The sequence below is a fragment of the Oncorhynchus keta genome, chromosome 26 (assembly GCF_023373465.1).
Source record: "Oncorhynchus keta strain PuntledgeMale-10-30-2019 chromosome 26, Oket_V2, whole genome shotgun sequence".
NCBI classification, from domain to species: domain Eukaryota; kingdom Metazoa; phylum Chordata; class Actinopteri; order Salmoniformes; family Salmonidae; genus Oncorhynchus; species Oncorhynchus keta.
In genome coordinates, this window is record NC_068446.1 from 32,580,913 (window position 1) to 32,587,592 (window position 6,680).

The following is a 6,680-nucleotide window of genomic DNA, read 5'->3' on the forward strand; positions in this document are numbered from 1 at the left end:
TATAATTAGATCACTGATGTTTATTGACAGCTGGAAAATGATGTTGGGAATATCCCCCCAGTGAAAGACAAAGAGAGTGATGCTGTTATTTGCATTTCATGTTTTTCATTCACTATACTGTAATCCTTTGCCAAATGGCCCCAAGCTCTTAGCATAATGCTAGCCCATAAACTTCAAGGAAGAAGAAAGGTTTTTGATTTTCATTTGGCCATTTTTCTAAGTGTTGAAACATTTGCACAAAATGTTGATTAAGTTATCAGAATTGTGAAATGAATGATAATTATTTGTTACTCGTCAAACAGTTTTCCTGGCATGTTATGGTTGTGTTACTGTACAACGTCTTGTAATTCTATTTCAAATCAATCAAATCATACTTACTTCACATTGCGTGGTAAAGGTGTGATAGTCATACCTGCGGTAATATACTACCATATCATTTACAAAGACTTGTCAAACTGTATCATAATTACTCCTGAAGTACTCAGCCTGTTTCTCACCCTCCCCCTGTCTCCGCTAAGCGCTGCTGCCTCCTTCTTCCTGCTTTGTCACAAAGTGTCTCAGATTGCTAGGATCTAGGATCTGTTCCTCCCTATCCATGTAATCTTATTCATTATAATCTAATAGGTCAAACTGATCCTAGATCAGCACTCCTGCTCTAAGACTCTGTGAATACGGACGGGGTCAGAAGGGTGGCCAGACAAACATTTCACTCTTTCTTTATTTGGATGATGATTTCTCCGGAAAAGCCGTTCCTGTGTTCCATCCTGAGGTGTTTGTTTACACGTCTCCCCCTGTGACCTTGCCTGTTGTGTTCACACTATTTGTCTGTCCTTTTTGTTAGAATTTTTATTTTATTCTTGGCTGTGGCTGTTTAGTCTTGTTTTGACAACTGAGTTTCCACTCCAGGGTTATAAATATAGGGGAAGGAGGAGCAGACAGACAGGCAGGCAAGGAGACAGACAGACAGGCAGACATCTTTTCTCATCAGAGGCTGACCAGTGACCCTGCTGAGGTATTGGCCCTGACAGCCTGTCTCTTTATTATCATTATAACTACATTACTGTGGAGGCCCTGTGTTTTCACGTCTGGCCTCATTGGCCATTGGTTGAAGAGGGAGAGCCAGAGAAGTGGACTGTTCACGTCACGGAACAGAAGAGAAGAGTAGAGGAGGCCACTTCACAGTCCTTATTACCCAGTCTCTTTGAATTAACAGCCAGACTAAGGCAGAGTTAAGTTTAACCCATCACAGGAAGGGCTGGTTCACATACTGGAAGTACAGATGAATTCTACAGGTGTTTCTGAGCTGATACCGATAGGTTAGGTTTATTGTGGGCTGTGGTTTTCTTGTTTCAAGTACAGTCATTTTGTTAGAGTAAAACATCACTGATGTGTCGTAGCCTCACTAAGAAAGCTCAGTTGTGTTGTAGTCAGTTGTGTGAGAGTGTAGTCAGCTGCTGAGATACAGTCAGACATATAGTTGTTTGACATTGAGGTGTTCAGGTACGATAGGTTTGTTGAGGTAATAGTGGTTTCTGGTTTAGTATGGTGTGAGAAGATCTTTTTCGGGGAACAGTCTTTTTCAGAATTATTAAAGCGTGCAGCTCTTTGTTTTCACAATAAATCCTGGCGGCCATTAGGAGAGTGTCGCCAGACGGGTGTGTGTACTTATGTGCCTGCGTGTGTGTGAGCCTCCGTGTGTGATAGTGTGTATGTGTGTGTGTCTGCGTGCATTCCTTGTCTCTGTGTCTACTCCAGGGTCCGAAATCAAAGTATATTTATAGTGATCAAGCTGCAACAAGATCTCATAGTTTCCCTTCGAAATTTGACGTATTATGGATGTACGTCTATTTTTGACGCATTAACTCTGATTGGTTACCGGGTTATTTCCGCTTGGTTACAGGGTTAAAGGTGCACTTTGCAGAAATCATGATAACATTTTTTATTCATTTTTTATTTAACCTTTATTTAACTAAGCAAGTCAGTTGACGGCCTACCAAAAGGCAAAAGACATCCTGCAGGGAAAGGGGCTGGGATAAAAAAATTAATAAATAAATAACACATGACTATAGGACAAAACACACATCACGACGAGAGACAACACTACATAAAGAGAGACCTAAGACAACAACATAGCAAGGCAGCAACACATGACAACACAGCATGGTAGCAACACAACATGACAACAACATTGTAGCAACACAACATGGTAGCAGCAAAAAACATGGTACAATTATTATTGGGCACAGACAACAGCACAAAGGGTAAGATGGTAGAGACAACAATACATCACACAAAGCAGCCACAACTGTCAGTAAGAGTGTCCATGATTGAGTCTTTAAATGAAGAGATTGAGATAAAACTGTCCAGTTTGAGTGTTTGTTGCAGCTCGTTCCAGTCGCCAGCTGCAGCGAACTGAAAAGACGAGTGACCTAGGGATGTGTGTGCATTGGGGACCTTTAACAGAATGTGACTGGCAGAAATGGGTGTTGTATGTGAAGGATGAGGGCTGCAGTAGATATCTCAGATATGGAGAGTGAGGCCTAAGAGGGTTTTATAAATAAGCATCAACCAGTGGGTCTTGCGACGGGTAAACAGAGATGACCAGTTTACAGAGGAGTATAGAGTGCAGTGATGTGTCCTATAAGGGGCATTGGTGGCAAATCTGATGGCCGAATAGAAAGAACATCTAGCTGCTCGAGAGCACCCTTACCTGCTGATCTATGAATTATGTTTCCATAATCTAGCATTGGTAGGATGGTCATCTGAATCAGGGTTAGTCTGGCAGCTGGGGTGAAAGAGGAGCGATTATGATAGAGGAAACCACGTCTAGATTTAACTTCAGCCTGCAGCTTTGATATGAGCTGAGAGAAGGACAGTGTACCGTCTAGCCGTAATCCCAAGTACTTGTATGAGGTGACTACCTCAAGCTCTAAACCCTCAGAGGTAGTAATCATACCTGTGGGGAGAGGAGCATTCTTTTTATCAAACCACATGACCTTTGTTTTGGAGGTGTTCAGAACAAGGTTAAGGGCAGAGAACACTTGTTGGACATTAAGAAAGCTTTGTTGTAGAGCATTTAACACAAACTCCGGGGAGGTATGATAGGACCCATCTTGTCCAAAACGTTGACTCAAGCTTGCCAATAAGCACCTGGATGATCATCAAGACTCTTGGAAGAACTTTTTGGACGACAAGGGTCCCATTGGGCCTGGCGACAACCAATCACTGCATTCCACAGTAAGAACCTCATACCAAGCATGGAGGTGGTAGTGTGATGGTTTGGGGAAGCTTTAGTAACCTCAGGACCTGGACGACTTGTCTTAATAGAAGGAACTATGAATTCTGCTCAGTATCAGAGGATTCTACAGAAGAATGTCAGGGCGTCTGTCTGTGAGCTGAACCTGAAGCAGCAAGACAATGATGCAAAACACAATCAAGTCGACATGAAAATGGCAAAAAAAGCAACAAATGTGAAGATTTGGAATGGCCTGGTCAAAGTCCAGACATAATCCCAATTGAGATGTTGTGGCAGGACTTGAAACGAGCAGTTCATGCTTGAAAACCTACAAATGTCCCTGAGTTAAAGCAGCTTTGCACGGAAGAGTGGGCCAACATTCCTCCACAGTAACATGAGGGGCTGATCAACAACTACAGGAAGTGTTTGGTTGGAGTCATTGCAGCTAAAGGTGGCACAAGCAGTTATTGAGTGTAAGGGGGTAATTCGTTTTTCACACAGGGACATTGGGTGTTGCACAACTTTGTTTAGGAAATAAATGAAATAAGTATGTAATTGTTGTGTTATTTGTTTGCTCAGGTTCCCTTTATTTAATATAAGGTTTTGGTTGAAGATCTGATAACATTCAGTACCAGAAATGTGCAAAAATAGAGAGCATTTGAAAGGGGGCAAATATTTGTTCACAGCACTGTATGGAGGTCCTCAGGACCTTTTCAAACGTCCGAAATCAAAGTCTACTTCTAGTGATCAGGCTGGTCCAGACATTGACAGGAACCTACACACACACACACACACACACACACACACACACACACACACCCTTGCAGATAGTTATTATTAGTCACCTCTATGCTCTGAATGGTTGCGAGGAAGTCAACATGACTGGAAGCCCTGTCTGCTTACTCATGCCTGGACGTGACAAAACGCCACAAACCTACTCAGGCAAAAACGTGAAAAAAGACATTATGCAATGAGTGTAGCTGCTTGCATTGTCATCCATATAAGGCTAGGCTGAGTGGTCCAGACCTTTCTTACTACTCAATCTTTACTTTCCTAAAGCCTGCTTTTTGAATGGAAAAAACATAAATGTTAGTCTTCCACAATCACATCAGTATGTGGAAAGACGTGGCAATATACTGATATAAATTGGGTATAATAAATGACATGATGATTATATACAGATAGTGGTAGAATCCATCAGTCCTGCTCTGTTGATTTCCTCTGATGAGTCAGGCTGGTGGTGGTGTGGTAGTGTGACAGAGGGTGGCGTGATGTGAACACACTCCTATTTCCACCAGCCTCCTCCTGACCTTACCACAAAGCTGGCTGGGAAGCACTGAGCTGCGCCACGCTGTTACCTGTTGCCCAACATGGGTGGCTTTACTTGGCTGTGTCCCAAATGGCATCCTATTACCTAGGCTATATAGTGCACTACTTTTAACTAGAACCCTGGTCAATGGCAGTGCACTGTAGAGGGAATGGGGTTCCATTTGGGATGCATACTATGTGTAGCAGGATTCTTAAAGGGCAATTCCACCACTTTTCAAACTCATTTTCATCATCTCCAGCACCAAACCAGTGTCTATGTGGAAACGTCATGATTCTATGATCTGTGGTTAAAAAGATGAGAAGAAAGGTCCTAACAAAATTACAAAACAAAACTGCCAGGGCCTCCCGGGTGGTGCAGTGGTTAAGGGCGCTGTACTGCAGCTCCAACTGTGCCCGAGAAGTCGGCTGCGACCGATATGTTGATAATTGTTTTGTGCTGGAGATAATGCAAATTAGGTTGAAAAGTGGTGGCGTTGCCCTATGAGACCCAGCTCAAAATTGTGCAACAAATGTCTCCCTCTTCTCATCTGAAACCTTCCTGCATTTGTCATGTCTCATCTTGCTCCATCCAAGGTTGAATAAATGATTCATGCTCATGATGTAGATAGCTATGGATGTTTAGTTTCCTCCTATTTCATACTCATTTTCCTAATTACTGTAAAGCAGAGGTGGGACCAAGTCATTGTTTTACAAGTCCCAAGTAAGTCTCAAGTCTTAGCACTCAAGTCCCAAGTCAAGACAGGCAAGTCCGAGTCAAGTCTCAAGTCAAGACCGACAAGTATCAAGTCAACTCTCAAGTCCTAAACTTTGAGTTTCAAGTCCTAAACAAGTCACAATGTGTTCTTTACCCAATGTAGACTTACATTTCCCTCAGCTAACCGATCGCTGCAGCTGTACATAGTCCATCTGTAAATAGCCCACCCAATCTACCTCATCCCCATATTGTTTTTCTTTACTTTGCTCTTTTGCACACCAGTATCACTACTTGCACATCATCATCTGCTCATCATCATCTGCTCATCTATCACTCCAGTGTTAATCTGCTAAATTGTAATTACTTTGCTACTATGGCCTATTTATTGCCTTACCTCCTCATGCCATTTGCACACAGTGTATATAGACTTTCTTTTTTTCTATTGTGTTGTTGACTGCATGCTTGTTTATTCCATGTTACTCTGTGTTGTTGTTTGTGTCGCACTGCTTTGCTGTATCTTGGCCAGGTCACAGTTGTAAATGAGAACTTGTTCTCAACTATCTTGCCTGGTTAAATAAAGGTTAAATAAAAAAATAGAAAAAATAAAAAAGTAACACTATTTCATATTTTTAACAAGAGTATAGTTAGTATATTACATTAATGCAAATCATGGATCAAGCACGCCCCCAATCTCATCGACGGGGCTGTAGTGGAGCAGGTTGAGAGCTTCAAGTTCCTTGGTGTCCACGTCAACAACAAACAAGAATGGTCCAAACACACCAAGACAGTCGTGAAGAGGGCACAACAAATCCTATTCCCCCTCAGGACACTAAAAAGATTTGGCATGGGTGCTGAGATCCTCAAAAGGTTCTACTGGTTGCATCACTGCCTGGTACGGCAACTGCTTGGCCTCTGACTACAAGGCACTACAGAGGGTAGTGCGTACGGCCCAGTACATCACTGGGGCTAAGCAGCCGTCCAGGACCTCTACACCAGGCAGTGTCAGAGGAAGGCCCTAAAAATCGTCAAAGACCCCAGCCACCCAAGTCATAGACTGTTCCCTTTATTACCGCATGGCAAGCGGTACCGGAGTGCCAAGTCTAGAACAAAAAAGCTTCTCAACAGTTTTTACCCCCAAGCCATAAGACTCCTGAACAGGTAATCAAATGGCTACCCGGACTATTTGCATTGTGTCCCCCCCCCCAACCCCTCTTTTTACGCTGCTGCTACTCTCTGTTTATCTTATATACAAAATCACTTTAACTATACATTCATGTACATACTACCCCAATTGGCCCGACCAACCAATGCTCCCGCACATTAGCTTTCCGGGCTATCTGCATTGTGTCCCGCCACCCACCACCCGCCAACCCCTCTTTTACGCTACTGCTACTCTCTGTTCATCATATATACATAGTCACT